Below are 22,956 nucleotides of genomic sequence, written 5' to 3' on the forward strand. Positions count from 1 at the left end.
TACAAACAGGAAAAGAAGTCAAATTATCACCCTTTGCTGATGATGATCCAAACAGTTCCACCAGAAGACTTCTACGGGTAATAAATAAATTCAGCAAAGTGCCAAGTTTCAAAATCAGTTTATGAAAATCAAATAATCAACACCAACAATGAATTTGAGAAAGAATCAGAAAAAAAAATTATTTACAACAACCTCAAAAAATTAAAGACCTACGTATAAATCTAACTGAGGAGGTAAAAGACACCCTGCAGCAAAAATTATAGAACAATGAAGAAAAGAAATTGAAGACAACAGAAGATGACCTATCATGTTCACAGACTGGCAGAATTAATATTGTTTAAATGGCCATATTACCAAAAGCAATTTACAGATTCAATTCAATTCTCATCAGAACACCAATGACATTCTTCACAGAACTAGAAAAAAAGTTCTGAAAATCATATGTAATAAAGGACACAAAATCCAATTTCAAATTATATTACAGATTCATAATAACAAAAACTGCATGGTCTTGGCATAAAAACAGGCAAACAGACTGATGGAACAGAACTGGAGACAGATACAGTCATCTGATCTTTGGCAAAGGCATCAAAAACATATGTTGGAAAAGACAGCCTTTTTAACAAGTGCTACTGAGACCACTAGATATTCATATGTAGAAGAATGAAACTAGATCCCTCTCTCTCACCCTGAACAAAAGTCAACACAAATGGATCAAAGACCTAGGAATTAGACCAGAAACTTTGCAAATGAGGAGAAAATATAGGGTCAACACTCGGACATACAGTTGTAGGCGCCAACTACCCTCAATAAGATTTCTAAAGCTCAGGAAATAATACCAAGTGTATTGTTTCTTTCTATTTTAGAGCAAGCAGGTAAATGTGGAATACTATAAGAATCATCCTTGTTATAGTTAAGTCAAGGTCCTAAGGACACTTAGTAGCTCCCATTACTGTGATGTGGCAGTTGTGGTCAGTATTCAAATTAATCCTAGAGACTCATAAGCTGAGCTTAGCCAAAGCTGTAACTTCATAGTTAGAATGTGAGCAGTTTCACAGGAAGGAATATATTTCATCTATTCAGAGGATGGAAAGCTTCGGCTTTATGACAAGGGAGGAAACAGCAGCAGCCAAATTTTGAGATTCTGTATAATACTTACAAGGCTGAAGGTTAATAAATTAATGACTTGCTTTCTTGGCTGTAGCCTTGACAATCAATGTTTTACCAGAGGCTGGAGGATCATAAAGAATATCTTATTGGAGGCTGCAAGAAACCTGAAATTCTCAAATAATTCTTCTATAGATAATATGACTGTTTTTCAGATCCATAAATGACATCACCTAAAACTGCTAAACCATTCCAAGTACCATACATGTTAAGAGGGTCTAATACATGAGCAGCAATATGCCTTTCATATTTCTGAAAGCTTCACATTTTTGTGACTCTTTGTTTCATTATTTTTTCCTGCCTAATATTTAGAATATTTCTATACATATAGTTTTCAATAAAGACTTAATGATTATGATTCATTTATGTTGTACTTAATATCTATATTTGGATTTCTATATTCGTCTATATGTGTATTTAGGAGTTCTTATTTCTGAGCTTCTTCTTTTTGTTTTCTAGTTCGAAGAACTGCATCTACCATCCATTTGTTAGTAAAGTATGTTACTGCACCAAATATCAAGCAGAAAATGAAACCATCAACTTCATTCACACTCCAGTAAAGATAAAAAGCTTCAGCATGCCCCCTCTTGATCGTTAACCTCAAGGCAGAAATGGAGGAACAGAAGACTGATTATATGTCAAAAGTACATTACACAGGGAAGCTTTCATAGAATGTGATTTGTTAAGTATTTCTACATTCTGATACTGAGTACTCCAGTCTTAATGTGCTAAAAGTTGAATTTTTCAATGTAGTTCAAGCCAGTTCTGTACATGAATGAAATTAAAGTATACATGCCAATTAATGAATGTAGTATAAGGGGCCCAAAAAAATTTGTGAAAGGAAACATTTATGAGACTCTAAACTCCGTCATCACTATATATAAGAAAAACCACTTCAGAAGTTGAGAAGTTAAATTGACATGGAAAATACAAAAGAAAGGCAGCATTAGAAAACACTAATTTCAATGGCTTCTAAGTATTCTAACATGGTACATTCATCCTTCCCACATCCTTGGAGATATAATGAGAACACTATGTCTTTCTAAAGTACCTGCCCCTTCTGTAGCTAATGTTCAAATGGTTACTGCCAGTATTTACTCCTTCCCATTTCTAGACAATCCTCCTTATCCATGACAGTTTTTTTTTTTCTACATAGGTTAGCATCACTATATAGTTACACTATAGTCAGTTTTTTATGTAGTTGGTCTCTCAGAACTTTTGCTCCCGTGATCATTTCTACTATATTATATTTATTTATACACATTTACAATTTGACTCAAAAGGTAAACTTTTCTGAATTTTTCAACTGTTTCAATATTTCATTCTTTTCAATGTTATTGAATATCAAGCTCATAGGGTTAAATAGGTCAAAAAATAGACTGCATAGAAATATTGGTAATAACACAATATTAGCTTCAATATAATTATGGTGAGATATTATTATAGTAGTAGCACATGTATAACTCCAATCTTCTGACTAAAGCAGCCCTATGTTTTGAGTCATGAAACAATCAGAAAAATGGAAACAAATGCAGTCTGAAATAGGTTATTCAGACTAATAGAAGTTTTGGCAGAACTATGATTGATTCACAGAACAGTTGGATTATAAACCACAATATTCAAATAAGGTAACTATTTATGATAATTACTAAAATGTTAACTTGCAAATAAAGCACAGAAAATAGCACTCTACTATAAGTTGATTCAAGTACAGTACAAGATAAAGCAGTATAATTAGAAGTCTATGTAGCTAACAGAATATCTTAGTCTCTGACATGTTAATACCAATGCAATAATGCAAGCACAGTTTAAATTCATTTTCAGTTAAGATAACTGAAGTATCCTTTCCTTAAATTTTCAATGTATTTTGTTAATATGTCCTATGTATTTACTTGGTAAGGGCTTCTCTAAAGTCCAACACTTGGAAGATTTCTAGATTACTAAGTGAGCCACCTTATGGTCCACAATGCTTTAGGCTACTTACATGGCTCTTTAGTTGCAAAGCAAGCCCCTACTCTATTCACTGTCTTCACAACTCATGACAGTGTTACCTCTGCGAATCTGAGAAAGTTAATATTTGCTTTCATTTTCTCAATATTTCTAAAAATAACCACCAATACAATCTTCATATAAATAATTGTGTCTATCATGGTAAAATACAGATCAAGGGGTTGCAGGGTTGTGTGTTTTGCAGCAACCTCATTACTAACTCAAATCTAAACTCTGAAACCAAATAATCAAAAGTCCTTGTGAACTGCTCTCCTACCTTCTCCAATTTCCTTCCTGTAACATCCCCTTTGGATATACTCACATGTATTACCATTGTAACATTCATTCCACATAAATTCATTATCTTTGTAGAAGCTTTCTCCATTTAAGCCAAAAACAATGCACAGCCTTATCTGGAAGCCTCTTTTCCCTACAACAGCAAGTAATGGAAACTAAGCCAGTGTTTCCACCTCATGAAGGAAGGCAGGAAATTTGCTTTATTGCCTGTGTTGACATAGTAAACCATCACTCTTCCAAGAAAATGCCTTCCGAAGTTGTACAGAACTCTCTCTTGAAGACTCACACCATTCTGGTGGTATCTTTAATGCATTTCAGTGGTGTAACTATGCGAATGTAGGTCAAGATAGTTCTTCATTATGTGAAATTACAAGGTGTGCAGCAGAGCATTTAATACTTAACCAAATAAATATCAATGCAATGTCCTAGTTACCATGACAAACTGCCCCCCCCCAAAACAAAACAAAACAAAAATCCATACACATCATGTACTTCCAAATGCTTTGAGGGATAGTGGAAGGAGGAGGAATGGAGTACTGCTCTCAGCTGGTTACTAAAAGATATAATTTATAGATCTTATCTCGAAAACCTATCTGCCCAATAATCAGTATTTCCAAAATCTAAATTCTTCACTCTTTAGCTGAATCTACTCTGCCTTATAGTTCTTTCTTATATACTTAGATAAATCTACCCTGGGCTCTAACTTAATCAGAATACCTAAAAGTAGAGATTGAAAATAAAGAAAATACAATGGTAAAAAGTACAATTTCAACGTGTCAAATGAAGAAGGTTTAAAGGAAAGAATAATCCAAAAGTCTAAAGGTCAGAGGTACCCAGAAGCAAGACCACTGCAGATGGCAATTCGGTCAACCCAGACCAAGTGTTCAGACATTCAGGTACACTCAAAGGAGTCCAAGATCAACTGAGAATAATAATGAGAAAACTATTCAATTAACTTATGTGGCCTCACTTCACTTGACCTGTAGAACATGTTTGGCAGCTTCTTCTCTAGGAATTTGGCACTAGTTATTTCCTCAGCTTGGAATGTCATTGTCCTGATGTTCAAAAGCCTCATTCTTTCATCTCCTTGAATTGCTGGCTCAGTTTTTTCTTCTAGTAAAATCTACCCTGATATTTAATTTTACAGCTTCCCCCACTTATACATGTACTATCAATCCCCTTCAACTGCAATATTTGTTTCTTCTTTCCAAAGCAATTATCAATTTTTGACACAATTTATTTTAATTCTTTACTACATTATTTCTGCCTGTTAGAATTTAAGCTCATTAGAAGAGAAAAATCTGCTTTTTTCCACCAATATATCCAACGAACCTGGCATATAGCTACAGACCTCAGAAAACCTAACATTCAGAGATCAATAATTCTGACCTGCACCATGATGGATGCAGGTTTTTATAGAAAATCCAGATCTATCTCACCAAAACAAAAATGTGATTCTTTTAAAATACCAGGTTCTTTCATCATATAGCAGTCTCCCCCTTTTATCAGTAGGAGATATGTTCCATTATACCCAATAGATGCCTGAAACCAAGGATAATATGAAACCTTATATATGTTTTTTCCTGATATATAAAGCCTATGATGAAGTTTAATTTATAAATTAGACCTAGTAAGAGATTAAAGTAATAAAACAGGGCTGGGGATGTGGCTCAAGCGGTAATGCGCTTGCCTGGCATGCATGGGCCGCTGGGTTCGATCCTCAGCACCACATAAAAATAAAGATGTTGTGTCTACCGAAAACTGAAAAATAAATACTAAAAAATTCTCTCTCTCCTCTTAAAATTTATATATATATATATGTAATAAAACAGCAATTAAAACAATATATTTGCTACAGGGCTGGGGATATAGCTCAGTGGTAGACCACTTGCCTAAAGTGAAGCCTGGGTTTCATCTCCAAGACAGAAAATGAGAGTCAGGGGGTGGATAATACACTGTGAGTATTAAGTGGATATGTGGTCTCTCACCCTCTCAAAATATCTTATTAGGCTGTCCTCAGTATTCATTTGAAGATGGGAGATAATAGAATGCCTACATCATGAAAATAAATGAAAGATACAAACACTGTGACACAACACTTAGGCTACTACTGATCTTCTTATGCTATTTGATACAACACAGAAAGGATCATATGCTTCAAATAATCCCGGTCAAGTCTGACAATGTCCAATGCTAGCTATCAGAAGCAGATGATATCAATGGTTGGGGATCCTTGATGTTTCAAGATTTATGAATGTAGGTTATATTGGAAATCTTCTTCCAAAAGAGCCTAATTTCATCACAATGAAAACTTGCTGTGGGTAATATCCTTGCTCCTAAATCAATTTCAATTCTGACAGAAATGTGGCAGTAGCTTTTTTTTTTTTAATTTTTATTATTAGTTGTTCAAAACATAACAAAGCTCTTAACATATCATATTTTGTACATTTGATTCAAGTGGGTTATGAAGTCCCATTTTTACCCCGTATACAGATTGCAGAATCACATCGGTTATACATCCACTGTTTTACATATTGCCATACTAGTGTCTGTTGTATTCTGTTGCCGTTCCTATCCTCTACTATCCCCCCTCCCCTCCCTTCCCCTCCCATCTTCCCTCTCTACCCCATCTACTGTAATTCATTTCTCCCCCTTGTTTTTTTCCCTTTCCCCTCACTTCCTCTTATATGTAATTTTGTATAACAATGAGGGTCACCTTCCATTTCCATGCAATTTACCTTCTCTCTCCCTTTAACTCCCACCTCTCGTGCCTGTTTAACGTTAATCTTCTTCTCATGCTCTTCCTCCCTGCTCTGTTCTTAACTGTTCTCCTTATATCAAAGAAGACATTTGGCATTTGTTTTTTAGGGATTCACTAGCTTCACTTAGCATAATCTGCTCTAATGCCATCCATTTCCCTGCAAATTCCATGATTTTGTCATTTTTTAGTGCAGAGTAATACTCCATTGTGTATAAATGCCACACTTTTTTATCCATTTATCTATTGAAGGGCATCTAGGTTGGTTCCACAGTCTAGCTATTGTGAATTGTGCTGCTATGAACATCGATGTAGCATTATCTCTATAGTATGCTCTTTTAAGGTCTTTAGGGAATAGTCCGAGAAGGGGAATAGCTGGGTCAAATGGTGGTTCCATTCCCGGCTTTCCAAGGAATCTCCATACTGCTTTCCAAATTGGCTGAACCAATTTGCAGTCCCACCAGCAATGTACAAGTGTACCCTTTTCCCCACATTCTCGCCAGCACTTGTTGTTTGACTTCATAATGGCTGCTAATCTTACTGGAGTGAGATGGTATCTTAGGGTGGTTTTGATTTGCATTTCTCTGACTGCTACAGATGGTGAGCATTTTTTCATGTACTTGTTGATTGATTGTATGTCCTCCTCTGAGAAGTGTCTGTTCAGGTCCTTGGCCCATTTGTTGATTGAGTTATTTGTTATCTTATTGTTTAATTTTTTGAGTTCTCTGAATACTCTGGATATTAGGGCTCTATCTGACGTGTGAGGGGTAAAAATTTGTTCCCAGGATGTAGGCTCCCTATTTACCTCTCTTATTGCTTCTCTTGCTGAGAAAAAACTTTTTAGTTTGAGTAAGTCCCATTTGTTGATTCTTGTTATTAACTCTTGTGCTATGGGTGTCCTATTAAGGAATTTGGAGCCCGACCCCACAATATGTAGATTGGAGCCAACTTTTTCTTCTATCAGACGCAGAGTCTCTGATTTGATATCAAGCTCCTTGATCCATTTTGAGTTATCTTTTGTGCATGGTGAGAGAAAGGGATTCAGTTTCATTTTGCTGCGTATGGATTTCCAGTTTTCCCAGCACCATTTGTTGAAGACGCTATCCTTCCTCCATTGCATGCTTTTAGTATCTTTATCAAATATAAGATAGTTGTAATTTTTTGGATTGGTCTCTGTGTCCTCTATTATATACCATTGGTCCACCCACCTGTTTTGGTACCAGTACCATGCTGTTTTTGTTACTATTGCTCTGTAGTATAGTTTGAAGTCTGGTATTGCTATACCACCTGATTCACACTTCCTGCTTAGAATTGCTTTTACTATTCTGGGTCTTTTGTTTTTCCGTATGAATTTCATGATTGCTTTATCTATTTCTACAAGAAATGCCGTTGGGATTTTGATTGGCATTGCATTAAACCTATAGAGAACTTTTGGTAATATCACCATTTTGATGATGTTAGTTCTGCCTATCCATGAACAGGGTATATTTTTCCATCTTCTAAGATCTTCTTCTACTTCTCTCTTTAGGGTTCTGTAGTTTTCATTGTATAAGTATTTTACCTCTTTTGTTGGGTTGATTCCCATGTATTTTATTTTGAGGATATTGTGAATGGGGTGGTTGTCCTCATTTCCATTTCAGAAGATTTGTGGATGATATACAGGAATGCCTTTGATTTATGCGTGTTGATTTTATATCCTGCCACTTTGCTGAATTCATTTATTAGATCTAGTAGTTTCTTTGTAGACCGTTTTGGGTCTGCTAGGACACAGCTTGTCTAGCAGATTTTATGTTTTTCAGTCTAAAACGATTCTTGAATCTGTGTGACCATCTCTTACTTGCAAAAATGGATTGATGTTACTTGTGTCAGGGGGTTGATTACTGAAATCTTTCTATGAACTCTATGCTTTCTGACACAAAACACTGCCATCTATCAATACTTTTTCCATTCATACTGTCCACCCACAATTGTAATGCCTTTTCCATCTTAACTAAGCACTTTTAACACACTATGGTAATCACTTTCACAGGTAGAGGAAGAACAGCAACAATTGTGATTTCTTTTTCCTTCTTCACATTTTCACAGACAGGAGACTCAACCTTACTATAGATTTTAGCAATTTCAGCATACATTTTATTTTTTTAAGTCAAGAACATTCACCTTTATTGGGCTCCAAATTACTTAATAGGACACCCATAGTACAAGAGTTAATAACAAGAATGAACAAATGGGACTTACTCAAACTAAAAAGTTTTTTCTCAGCAAGAGAAGCAATAAGAGAGGTAAATAGGGAGCCTACATCCTGGGAACAAATTTTTACTCCTCACACTTCAGATAGAGCCCTAATATCCAGAGTATACAAAGAACTCAAAAAATTAGACAATAAGATAACAAATAACCCAATCAACAAATGGGCCAAGGACCTGAACAGACACTTCTCAGAGGAGGACATACAATCAATCAACAAGTACATGAAAAAATGCTCACCATCTGTAGCAGTCAGAGAAATGCAAATCAAAACCACCCTAAGATACCATCTCACTCCAGTAAGATTAGCAGCCATTATGAAGGCAAACAACAACAAGTGCTGGAGAGGATGTGGGGAAAAGAGTACTCTTGTACAAGAACATTCACCTTTTCACTTGCAGCAGTTCCTCCTTGGCATATTCAAAGTGTGAGTGTCATTACTTTTATGCTTTTGGCAACTATTAAGCAAAATAAGAGTTACCCTAATAGAAACACTGCAAACACTGTTATCTGTGACAATCAGATAACCAAGATGACAATAAAGTCACTAACAGGCAGCAACATATATAGCGTGGACATGCTTGATAGAGATGATCCAAGTCCGAGGGAGCTTGAGGCTTCATCACACTGCTCAGAACCACACAATTTAAAATTTATAAATTGTTTATCATGGAATTTTTCCACTTATTATTTTCACACCATAGTTAACCCTGGATAACTAAAACAGCCAAAAGTGAAACTGCAGATAAGCAACATATTGGATCAAGTTAATGCTGCTTCTTATTCACTAGTTTATTACTAAAGAGACAGGAAAATGCTTCCCTCACAGAAGTGAGCACTAATGGTCCCACCATGCAAATAGTGAATCTCTAGACTTTCCACAGCATACTCAAGACTTTGCACCATGAAATCAAAAGTCATGTATATTCTTCCATCTACCCGAAATTACTCGAACCTAATGGAATGAATTATTAGTTACACAAATCATTTGGTAGCTGAGAGGCATGAACACAGAACCAGAATCTCCCTGATACCTGAATATCATTTGAACATGCATTTCCTAATACATTTTCACAAAAGTTTATGAATACTGACTTTGAAGAGCCAGAATAAACAAAAATATTATTTAAATGATACATTTTAATTATGGCCTATCATAGCTGCAATAAGAATTCAGGAAATAGAAATTGCATTATTAATAGTAAAATATAGACAGAGGACACAATTAGAGAATCAGTCATCTGCTATGTCACATCTTCATTCCAAAAGAAATTTTGTATAACCGTACATCATTTTACAATGTAAAAACAAATTTCCCAAAGATTCTTACCCCATTTCTAGCCCCACATGCATAGCCACTCATTCACATGTTCCTATTTCCTTTATGTGCAGGCCATCCAGCCTGTAGACAATTCAATTAATCTTACAAGTGACATGCACAAGGAAAAAAAAAAAAAACAGATGTGGCATTAAGATTTACAAAGTTATTGAAACTTTTTAACAAGTAAAACGCATCCTTACTTAGCTACACCAGAATGAGGAATAAAGGGGTTTACATATGTTCCAATTCTAAACCTATCAATCAAACCCATGTTATTCCTTTGGGAGCTTATTTACATGCATATTTATCAGCCTCACATGCTAATTCCCTGCTGTTTTATGCCTGCAAGGCATGTTTATGAGTCATAATTGTTGATCTCATTTGATGTATTTCACTGAAGGAAGACATTATTCAGTTATGTGGCCTAATGTCAATGAGTTACGATGACCTGATCTTCCAAATGCAACTTGCTCTGTAATTTTTATTAGGATACATAACTTATTGTCCATGGGAAAGAAGTACACTAAACAAAAGAATAAATGTTTTAAATAAAGAATTTAGTTAATCATCTCATTTGTTGATCCATGCAAATTGAAATACAGCTATAAAATGAGCTGTGTCCCTCATGCAGTAGAGTGAGCCCTAGCTTCAGAATCTTTCACTTTAGTCTAACTTTGCAGACCTTCTTTCAGTTCACACTAAAATTCATGTTCATTCATTTACTCCTATATGTTCCTTTTCTGTCATTTTGTTTTTCCCCACTCATTCAAGAGTTAGTGACTTTTTTAGGTTTTCTTACAAAAGCATGACTAGCGAAGCTATTTTTCCTCAACTGACTCAAAATGTTATTTGAGGCAGGAAGCCTTCCTAATATAAGAAAATTGGGTAATGACAACTATTTGTTCAATCATATCTCCTTTAGAAAACATTTATGACTCATAAAAATCACTATTTCACATTATTTCAATTTTTAAAAAAGTAAAAATATTATATGTAAAGTATAGCAGAATAAAATTTAACATTGGTATTAAAATAGCATAGGCTAAAATTTTGCTATTGAGAAATAGAAACTGAATATGCTGAAATGTACCTATGTTTCTAAATATAAATCAGTATTGTAATAAGCTTTACAATAATAGAATGACTTAGATAAATTATTACAAACCACATGCAATAATATCACAAAGGCCTTGAAACAACATCTTCTGCACTACTGTGGAAAACGTGAATGTTTTAAAAATTGATTTTTGCAACACAAACTTCTCTAAGGGAAATGATCTATGGTTTCCTCTACATGGCACATTTTGGGTATGATCATGCTAGTAAAATGTGGGTCCCCTTGTAAGGGATTACCATGCTGGATTCAACAGGCACCATCATGCCAAAAGGAGAATGCACGATGCCTGGAGCTGCTGCTTTCTACTCTGTGATGGTGCCATTCACATGACAGCTGGATGGAATCGCAACCCAGAAAATTAAGTATTAAGAGACAGGTTATACTGGGCATATAGATAAATGGAGCACAGTAGTCACTGTCTCTTCCGTGGACCTGTACTGTAAAAATGAATCATACTCTTAAAATGCACTTGAAAGTATTTTAATAGTGGGATTAAAATCTAAGAGCATAAGAAAATGATATTCTTGTCAATTTTCTTTTGTTCTTAGGATAAAATAATTTTTAAGAAGTTTGACTAAGCAGTAAGTGAAAGAAACGGATTTTAAAGAAACAATTATACATACAAAACACTGTGAAAGAAACTATCTAGCTTTCCCTGTTTTCTAGCAAGATCTAGGAAAGTTGACAAGTAATAGTACTATATTAAAAGCATTTTTTAAAACAAAGACTAAGTAAATTGATATTCAGTACATATATCCACAATACATGGGATTTAATTGTATTTTAGAGCACTAGAATCTATATGTGCTAATAAAATTAAATTGATTTCCTCCTTTCTAGTACAGAGATTAAAAGCAATCAAAGTACATACTTGCTGCTGAAGGAGGTTAGAACATTAATAATTTCACATGGAGCAAGAAATTCACCCTTTAAAGTATATACTAAAGTAAGTCAGACCAACAGAACACACCAATAAATGATGACGTCAGTTGCAGGACACCGTTTTCCATACTCATATTGTGTAATTGGAAATTAAAATTCAATACTAATCTTGTATGTTTTTAAAATACATTGAAGTTTATGAAAGATTTTTACTATACAAACCTTTCCACCTGTTCTAACTAAAATTGTTCATGACCACTTTTTCACTTCCTACCCTTCCCCCATGCTTTATTTTTCTCCACAGTACTTATCATCATAGAACATATTTTCCTTATCATGTTAATCTTGCCCATTATCAGTCTTCCGTAAAATTGTAAGCTTCTTTGGAGTGGAGATTATTGTCTGTAGTCCCAGAACTTAAAAGGAGCTTGTTAAATAGAGAAAGGTACTCAAATATGAGGATAAATAATCTCTAGAAAAACAAGAACCTTAAGAGAGCTAGTACTGGATGCCTGATAGCTAAATTAAATTCTAAATATTAATATCATAATATATGTGGGCTCAGTCACCAGAGCATCATAATCCATCGACTTAGTCATCATAGCTGGGCTATTTAATCCCTCAGACTGCGTATGTTTTCGATAAAAAACTAGAATGTAGAAAAATAAGAACAAAAAAACTATTTCAATTAAAATACAGAATAAAAGAAGACCATCACATTGGTTAACATTAAGGGTCACTATCTTGAAAGTGTATTTGAATAATAAGAAATAAAATGGAACAAAAAAACAGTTATTTGAGCAACTTCATGTCCTTAATATACCATCAAAAAATGTTTGCTTTGGATTGAGTATTAAAATAATTAAGCATACTAAGGCAACATGAATTCATACACAAACAAACTTGTAGAACTAGAGTCCCTGAATGCTGCAGAATTCTTTATGTATTTATTTGAACTGTATTTCTAAAATGCAAAAATAAAGATAAATACGTATAGTAAAATACATGAAGCTTAGGTACAATAATTGCAAAAGGTAGCATGGAAGGTTTGAACATTTCTTATATTTCTACCAAAAGTAAAATTTGGAAGTGACTCTGCAGATCCACATACTTCATTTTCTTCTCCCTTAAGCTAAACTATGTTCTGGCCGTAAGTCAACAAACCAAATTTGCTGAGAATTTGCTTATGTTTAGGATAGAAATGCCTGCTAATGGACATCGAGGTTTTTCTATTTCTTATTTTAACACAAAATATATGTTCTAGCTGAATTCCCTCTTAAATTTTATTTCATTCTCCTAAAAAAAAAAAAAATAAATAAATAAATAAAAGTCCACTTTTTACCCATTTAGAGTAATGCTTGAAGAAAAACAGTGGAATGGTTCTGACATAACTTTCCTATATACATATATAAATATACCACAGTGAATCTCTACATCATGTACAACCACAAGATTCGGATCCTAATTAGAATAAGACGTATTCCATCTTTATATACATATGTCAAATTATATTCTACTGTCACGTATAACTAAAAAGTACATAAATAAAAAATCATAATAATGTTGGAACAAACACTGTACTAATGTTCCACAAGGGAGAAGCTGATGACTTTTTAAAATTTTTACTTATTTATTTACTCTAATTAGTAAGATAATGACTTTTTAAACTTCATTTTTATGCCAGAAATGTAACTTACAAAAGTAAAGATTTCTGCTAAAGTAACTTAACAATGGGTAAACTGACATGGTAGAGAAAAATAGAAAATATCTGTTAATCTATGAAATGTGCATATACCCACATTTTGTAAAACTTGCTATTTTTGATTTACCATTTGATAATACAAAATAGTTAATACTTGTTCATCAAGACAGATTTGAGTTATAATACTGTAACAAAAAGCCTTCATCATAATGTTAATTTATATTTTTCTCAGAGAAATGCCATCATATCTTTTGTTTTTCTGTGGACAAAATGGGGAAATATATCCTGTTTCCTATTAATTTTTTTTAAAAATGAACAATATGTAATTTCTTATACAGGTATCTGAAGTAAGTATGGATTAAGATATATTGACATCTGAAAACTGGAATCAATTTTCTGTCCATAAGAAAAAAGAAAACTGAAAGCTAAAAGAAACAAAGAGTAATAAATATTTAAGTATGGAAATATAAAGAACTACTCCAATCTTCAGAAGACATATTTTGACAGAGTGTCAAAAGATTAAGGATTCTACATTCAAGCAACTATCCACAATTAAACCTTTTTTCCCCAAATTTGACTGAATTCTCAATTCTCATACTAAGAACAAACCCTTATGAACTAATCTCTAAATATTGCATCTTGGGGTTCAGTTCTACCTTACCTGCTCTATTTACATAATGTTCCTAAATCCAATGCCAACCATAACCATATCTCAAGGCTTTACATATTCCCAGAATTCGAAACTCATATATGTATCTGTTCAGTAAACACCTCCTCAAAAATGTCTATCAGACATCCAAGATATTACCACAAAACAAACTAGATCTCTTTTCCCTGCTCCAATTTTAATTTTATATTTATTTACTTTATAGAATTATACATTTATAGCAAACATTCTAGTAAACAGTTTCACTTCTCTTGTTAGTTGCTCAATACTGAAGTCCAGGACTCTTTCCGGTTACATCTGCTTTCTTGCCATCCTGCAAATAGTTCATAAATAAACAGTATTCTTGGCTCACTATAAAAATATATTCCATAGTTATTTAATTCTCTTCATTTTCAGTACCAATACTTCTAATCTAAACCCATTACCTATCCCCTAAGGACAGTATTCCCTCCTAACTGCTCTCCCTATTTCTATTGCCACCTACAAAGTATCTACAGAACAGCCAGAATGCTCTGCTAAAAAAAAAAAAAAAAAAAAAATTGAAACACATTTCCTATTAAAATTCCAACAGGATTTTTGAGGATATAGAGAAAATAATTCTAATATTTATATGAAATGGCAAAGGTACTGGAGTAGCCAAATTTTTTTTTTAAAAGGAAGAATAAAATTAGAGGCCATTTACTACCTGACTTTAAGATCTAGTAGAGGAGTGTTTCTCAATGTTTTCATTATCATCTCCTTAAGGAATATTTTTAGATCATTCTTCTCATAATTGCTCCCTATCCACAAAAATCTAATCTACTGGGATGATCATGTTCTTTTGTACTTCATTCTGTTAATTTTCATATTGAATCATCCGTACATCTCAGATGAATCCCACTTGACCCTGGTGAATAATCCACCTAAAATATTGCTAGATTCAGTTTGCTATGATTTGAATAGCAAAGGAGTTTTGCATCTATGTTCATTAAGGATACTGAATTATAGTTTTCTTTTTGTTACCTCCTTGTCTGGTTTTGGTATCAGGGTAATTGCTAGCTTCATATAAAGTTTGGGAAAATTCTTTTTTTTTCTTTTAATACTGGGGATTAAACCCAGAAGGGCTTTAACACTGAGCTACATTCCCAGACCTTTTGATTTATTAATTTCATTTTGAAACAGACTCTTGCTAAGTTGCTAAGGCCAGCCTTGAACTGGCAATCCTCCAGCTTCAGCCTCACAAATCCCTGGGATTATAGATGTGCATAATGGCATGTTATTCCTCTCGTATTTTTTTTTTTTTAATAATTCGAAGAGTTTGTATTAGCTCTTCTTTAAATGTCTGGTAGAGCTCAGCTATGAAGCCATCTGGTCCCGAGATTTTCTTTGAGGGAAGACTTTTGTTCTTGTTGATTTATCTCATTGTTACTTATCTATTCAGTTTTTTGTTTCTTCATGATTCACTCTTGTTATGATGTGTGTGTCCAGGAACTTAACAATTTCTTCAATATACTGGCATATAGTTCATGAAAACCTCCAAGGATCCTTTTGTCTTTCTGTGGTATCAGTTGTAACATTTCCCTTTGAATCTGATTACTAGTCTTCCTTTTCTTGGTTGAGCTAAGGGATTGACAATTTCATTTATATTTTCAAAGAAATTTTTTATTGATCTTTTGGTATTTTTTAACTATTTCATTTATTTCTGCTTTGGTATTTACCGGTTCTTTCCTTCTACTAATTTGAAGTTTGGCTTGTTCTGGTTTTTCTAGTCCTTGAAATATAGCAACAAGGTTGTTGACATCTGTCTGCCTTCATCTGGAAGTGCTGGGCACAAAACCCAGGGTCTCAGGATTGCTAAGCACACACTATACCACTGAGATATACCTATAGACCCTTGGCTTTTTGGTAGGCATTTTTTGGCATAAACTTCCCTCCTCGTACTGTTTTTGCTGTATTTCATAGGTTTTGTTATAGTTTATTTTCATGTTTCAAAGAATTTTTAAATTTCCTTCTTGATCCATTGGTTGCTCAGGATTAAGCTGTTTAATTTTGATGTATCCTTATAATTTCCCAAGTTTTCTTGGTATTATTTTCTAATTTTATTGCACTGTGGTTTTAAAAGATACTTGATGTGATTTCCATTTTTTTTAAAAAAAAATTGAGACTTATACCATATATGGTCTATTCTGGAAAATGTTCCACATACTAATCAGAAGAATGTATTTTCTAGATGGAATATTCTGTACATGTTGGTGAGGTCCATTGGTTCTAGAGTACAATTTAACTAACTCTGCCATTTCTTTGCTGATTTTTTTGGATGATTTGTCCACTGCTGAAAGTGTGGTGTTAAAGTCCCCCACCATTACTCTATTTCATTCCCTCCCTTTATGTAATTAATATTTATATGTTTCAGTGGTGTGATATTGGGTGCATTGATATTTAGAAATATGTCCTCATACTGTACCAATGTCTTTAAAATTATAGAACGACCTTCCTCATCTTTTTCTAATCATAGCCATACTGATATAAAATAGATTTTAAATCAAAAAGCACTGGAGAGACTAATAAACTTTTTTATGTAAAAACTTTAATCAACCTGTAAAGTAAATTTAAAAAAAAAAACAACCTTCAAGTATTTTGACTGAAAAGTACTCTGAATCTATATATTAGTTGGGGGAAAAACCTAAAGGCTCCCTTCTTGATCTCAGTGTGCTCTCTGCACATATTGAGGTCTTGCTGAATTCTGATTATTGGTGTACTTGCAAGTACAACTTATCTTGTATATTGACTTTGTGATAGCAAATATAGGTAAACTAACTTATTCATTCTAATAACACCTATGCGTTCTTTTCTTGTATCTAATTCTAAAGAGAACAATTTTAAGATTTGACCACTGAGGATGATTTTGTTGTAGTTCTTTTCTAGATGCCCTTTTTTTACATTAAGGACAATTTCAGGTATCTTCTATTCACATTTGTTGCCAGTAATTTTATCACAAAGTTATATAAATTTTTTAGATGTTTCCCCTACATCTACCGAAATGATCTTCCTTCTATTTGTTAGTAAGGTGAATTACAGTAACATATTCTTCTAATCATGTATTCCCAGAATAAACAAATTCTTGATAAAATATCATCTTTTTATGCTGAGTTCAGTTTACTAAAATTTTATTTGCACCTATATTTATGGGCAAGAATTATCTTTCTCATAAGTTCTTTGATACAACTATGAGGGTTATATTAGCCATGTAATATAAATTCCCTATTTTTCAATTCTGTGAAGTTTTCTTACTATTCTTTTTCTTTGTTAAAAATCATCTGTCCCCATGTTGAGACTAATGGTTTCTCCATGGGTTATGATTATATTAATGGTTATAAGACCACAGACTTATTTCTTCTTTTATATTTTATTATCTCAGCTCTAACTTTATATATAGTTGTTTGTCCTTTACAAAACTCACTTTGTCAAATGACAAACTTTTCTCATAAAGAAACTATTTGCATATATTTTGTGTTATATGTATATGTACACATCTTTATAAACATATGTATATGCCTACATAATGGTTCATGTATTATAGTTTTTGATTAGTAAAATATGATCTAGAAACTAGTAAAATATGACCTAGAAACCAGTACACATACTCCAGTCTTAGAGTACTTACTACTTTACTTTAAATGTAAGGGATTTCTTGAATGAATATTAACAATTCTTTTCCTTATATAAATGTATCCATTTCACCTTAAGTTTTCAAATCTGCATTAATGAAAATGTTGACAATACTATCATCTTCTTAGCCAGTTTATAATTTCTAAATGAATTTTACTATTTTCCAAGTTCAAAGGATCTTTCTGGAAACTTGATGGAAATAATACTAAACTTGACAAAAGACCTTATCTAAAGACCATAAGTCATTTTGTAAATATTTTTAAGCTGGTAATTTGGAAAATACAGGAAACCTATATTTTTCACCACTCACCTTGTATTTGCAATTTTAGTTTTTTCCATAAATTTTGAAGTCAATTGTCTTTTTCAGTTGTCTCTCTTGTGTTCTCCAGTCATGCCATCTTTTTAACCAATCTTATAAAATATTTGTCATGTTTATTTATATTTTATTTTAGTATCTAACAAATTAATGGTATTAATGGCCAAATTAATCCTATTCTGAACACATACCATTTATCATGTGGTTTTCAATCTCCTTTCAACAAGGGATAATGTCATTGAAGTAATATGGAGAATTCTAATCCATGAACATGAAATGACTCATTTATAATCTGTCTTAATATTTGACAGTAATTTCTGTACTTTTCAATAAAATGTCTTTTTTGTTAAATGTTTCTAAGCATTTAATTCTTTTTAATGCTACTACAAGTAGACTTTTTTAATGTATAGATGTTATATACATAAAATCGTGTTATGTATCTATAATGGGATTTTACTCAGCTTTAAAAAGGGAATTCTAATCATTTTGAAGACATAAATGAAGTACAAAATAATAAGATCAAAACAATTTTCCTTATAGAGAGTACTAATGAAGTTCAGAGTTGTGGTTGTCAAGGGCTGGGTGTACTAGAAAATGAGTTGTTAAAAGGGTGTAGTTTTCATCTTGTAAGATGAAAAGACTTCTAGACATTCATAACGCAATGTGAACATTTACTAAATTGTACACAACACTGTAATGATGATAAATTTTGTTATTGGCATTTTCTAATTAAAAAAAAATAGTTCCCAATGATAAATCAGAGCATATTTCTGATTGTGAACTTTTTGGTGCTGAATGAGGTAGGAGTTTTGGTTTAAGACCTTCCCACATTCAGTGCACTCAATGCTATCTCCAGTGAATTCTCTTATGTTTAATGAGGCTCAAGTTGTATCTGAAGACTTTCCGACATTCGCTGCACTCATGAGGCTTTTCTCCAGGGTGAACTCTCTGATGACTAATAAGTGTGGAACCGTCCATGAAGAATTTCCCACATTTACTGCAATCATAATTTCTTTGTCTAGTGTGAATTTTTTGATGCTGAATGAGATGGGAAATTTGGCTAAAACCTTTCCCACATTTGGTGCACTCATAAGACTTTTCTCCAATGTGATTTCTCTGGTGTCTAACTTGATTTTAGTTGTGCCTAAAGAATTTCCTACATTCACTGCATTCATAAAGTTTTTCCCTGGTGAGAACTTTCTGATGAATAATAAGTGGGGAGCTGTTCATAAAGAATTTCTCACATTTGTTGCACTCATAAGGCCTTTCTCCAGTGTGTATTCTCTGATGAATAGTAAGTATGGAGTAAAACATAAAAAAAATTCCAACATTCACTACAACAATAAGGCTTTTCTCCAGTGTGAACTTTCTGATGTCTATTAAGTGTGGAATATAACAAAGAATTTCCCACACTGACTGCACTGTACTCATAAGGCCTTTCTCTAGTATGGATTTTCTGGTGATCAATAAGGTGAGACTGTGTTTTAAAAGCCTTCCTACAATGATTGTATTCAAAAGGCCTTAGCCTGGAAATTCTCTGGTGTTCCATGAGGTCAGATCTTTTCATAAAGAATCCTTCATTGCGGATTTTCTGGTGCAGAATAAGGTGGAACTTTCTAATGAAGGCTTTCCCACATTCAGTGCATTCATAACACCTTTCTCCAGGAAATTTTCTGTTGCTCAACAACATTATATTTGAGACTGAAGGCTTTCCCACATCTACTACACTTGTAAGGCTTTTCTCCAGTGTGATTTCACTGATATTAAATAAGTCAGGATTGGACCTAAAATAAGGCCTTTCCCCAGTATTGATTTTTTGGTGCTCAAAAAACATATTAGTGGCAAAAGTATTTCCCACATAGTCTGCAACCATAATCATTTTGTCCCCTTTGAAAGGCCTCCTTATCCTGAGTGTACCCATGTGGCTTCCAAACATTGTGAGGGATTTTTGCTGAAAAAGATATGAATCTGCAGTAAAGTCATTCCCATCCTCCCTGTTTGTGAAGGTCCTCTCTACTATGTGAATTCCAAGGCTCTTCAGAAATAAAGGCCTCTGCTCACTTCTGGAATGATTTGTTTTCAGCAGCTGCTGTTGGTGCTGGTAAAGCTCTACCAAACTCATGCTCAGGATGTGTTCCACAGTACTCAGTCAGATACAGAATGTCTTCCAAAGGTGAGCTGCACATCTCACAGGGCTTCTGAGTGGATATTGCTACAAATACATCTTGCTCAGAGGGAGCTTCCTCATCTACAGCTCCATGCCAACAACCTAGTGAGGAGAAATGTGCAAAGTTCTACAGTATCTCATCATGGTACAGGTATCTTTGAGCCTCATTAAGGAGTTCCCACTCTTCCTGGGAGAAATATATGGCCACATTCTCAGAGACTATATGGCCCCTGTTCCCTACACACACAGACACCTGGTGTTTTCCCTGACTCAGCAGCACCTAAAGGTCCTTATGTATGCCAGGCAGGAACAGGGACTGTTTTCCACACTTCATCATGTGGCTGAAACCAGGCCCTGCACCACTGAAAGCAGAATAAGCACCTTTCCACCTGGGCTTCAGCACTTGGAGCACAAATAGACTTTTTGACATACAATTATTGTAGGATTGTTTACTACCAGTACACAGAAATATAATTTTTCTAGCTCTTGACTCTGGCTATCTTTGATATTCGCTGTGTCCAAAAAATAGAGCAAATATGACAATGTGACAATACAAAGTTGAAGACCTGCTACTTATGTTTGCTCACATAGAGTACTGATACTATTATGTAAATTCATGGTGGCTGGCCTGGGGAAGGATGAGAAATGTGTCTCAGTCACTACCTCTTCACTCAATAGTCAACCATTCTCCAGACACATAAGCAAACCCAGCCAATAGTAACACAATTGCCCAAGTTACCCACTTTACCAGGGGTCATAATAGGTGCTTAATATTTTATGTTACTGAATTTAGGGAAGGTTTGTTATGCAAACAAAATTAACTAACATACTACTTTAAAACAGCACAAAATATCATCATTTGGTACATAACACATGTAATCAGCCAACACTGCTCATTTTAGTCAGTGAGCTGGTACATACCATTTGAAAACATCTTCAGACTTTGTTTTTATTTTTATGCGGTGCCAGGGATCAAACCCAGTGACTCATACATGCTAAGCAAGTGATCTACCACTGAGCCTCAACCCCAGCCCCCATTCAGAAAGTAATATTAAAATTGTAAGAGTTTAATGACACACTTTTACTAAACAGTATTTCATAAGCAGACTACAAAAAACATTTATTCTTTTCTAGAAATCAAAAAAGAAAAGCTAATTTGAGACTAATCAAATTATGACTCTAATCTTATGGAAATAAGGCATGGCATGTATATGAAATTATTTAAAAATAAAAATTTTTCACAAAGAAAACAGTTTGTTCAGAAAAATTAACACTGTCATTTTCCATAATTACGAGAATACATATCCTTTGACCTTCAAAATATTACAATAAAATATTTCAATATTCCCTTTTTTGACAAGTAATTCATCTTATTTATAACTTAGGATATAAAAAAAAAATGATTTCTTGGGCTGGGGTTGTAGCTCAATGGCAGAGCACTTGCCTAGCATGTGTGAGGCACTGCGCTGGATTCTCAACACTACATATAAATAAATGAATAAAATAAAGGTTCATTAACATCTAAAAAAATTGAAAAAAAAGAAAGAAAAAAATGATTCTTAACTACATACCTTCGGAACACATTGCCTGAGAGCCGAAAAAGGCTTGCTTTTGAAGAAAATTATCCAAAAACTAAACATAAGTAATATATTTGGATGTTTGTTACATACATCAAAGGCAACATTTAAATATTCACTGTGATAGGTATCTTTAATGCATATTTTTAAAAGAACTTCTTAAAGTCATTTTTAAATAAAGTGATTAATAATAAGACATTTTATCTATAACAGTACACAGAGATGTTCATTAGCAACTGAGAAATTAAAATAATCCTACAACACTTTGTGTATGCAATTTATCAAGGAATATTATTTTAACAAAACAAATGTTGGCTCATTCTGGAGCTTTTTGTCATCATTAATGTATTCAAGTTTTCAAAGCTGAACTTCTATACTTTGTAAAGGTTTTTCATGAAAGAAAACTCTATATACAGTGTTTTTAAAAAGCTGGCAAGTTATCAAGATTAAAATTCGTTTCAGTGTCCAGAAAGTCTTTCCTTAAAAAAAAAAAAAAAAAGCATTGGTCTTTATTTTCAAACAGCCTATATCTATATTTGGAGAAAAGAATTTTAAAATAAAAGACTATTTGGTGTGGCTATTTTGTTTCATTACTTGCTCTGTTTCTCAAATTGATACAAATGATCTCCTTCTGTTTCTGTCTATCTGCTTGCCTTGTCAGAACAACTAACTGTCAGAATTGGGGAAATCTCCTATAACTAAACAGAAGATGTGCAGTGTGTAACCTGCTTAATTCGCCTTATGTCCTACATGCCCTCAGTATGGTGTTCATTAAAGTCTCAGCTGTTTTGTTTGTATCAGTGGCAGCCTAAATATAAGCTTATTTTTCTTTGTTAAAAGGCCAGATTGTGCATAAATATACACCTAATCTCTCTGTGTGTGTGTGTATGTGCATTCATGTTTAAATGGCAAGAAATTACAAAGTCTGTAAATGCTGGTTGGTATTTTCATCACTTCCTCTCAAACCTGGCATCTGAACTAACTTAGTCCCTTGCCTAGATGTTCATAGAATAGCAACTTTTGGTCTTTGCAGAAAGGTTTAACAGCATCTCTAAAATTATATAGACCTTATAGTAATTGTACTTTTTAAAAATGAATTCT

General features: G+C 33.6%; 1 protein-coding gene and 1 pseudogene across 8 annotated transcripts in view; both read right to left on the bottom strand.

The window, feature by feature from the left end:
- Tbc1d5 (TBC1 domain family member 5) overlaps positions 1-22,956 on the bottom strand; it is a 524,655-nt gene that overhangs the window by 286,128 nt on the left and 215,571 nt on the right. The window lies entirely within an intron of this gene.
- Positions 858-21,862, bottom strand: LOC143412150 (outer mitochondrial transmembrane helix translocase-like; annotated as a pseudogene).

Source organism: Callospermophilus lateralis, chromosome 1 (assembly GCF_048772815.1).
Source record: "Callospermophilus lateralis isolate mCalLat2 chromosome 1, mCalLat2.hap1, whole genome shotgun sequence".
Lineage (NCBI taxonomy): Eukaryota > Metazoa > Chordata > Mammalia > Rodentia > Sciuridae > Callospermophilus > Callospermophilus lateralis.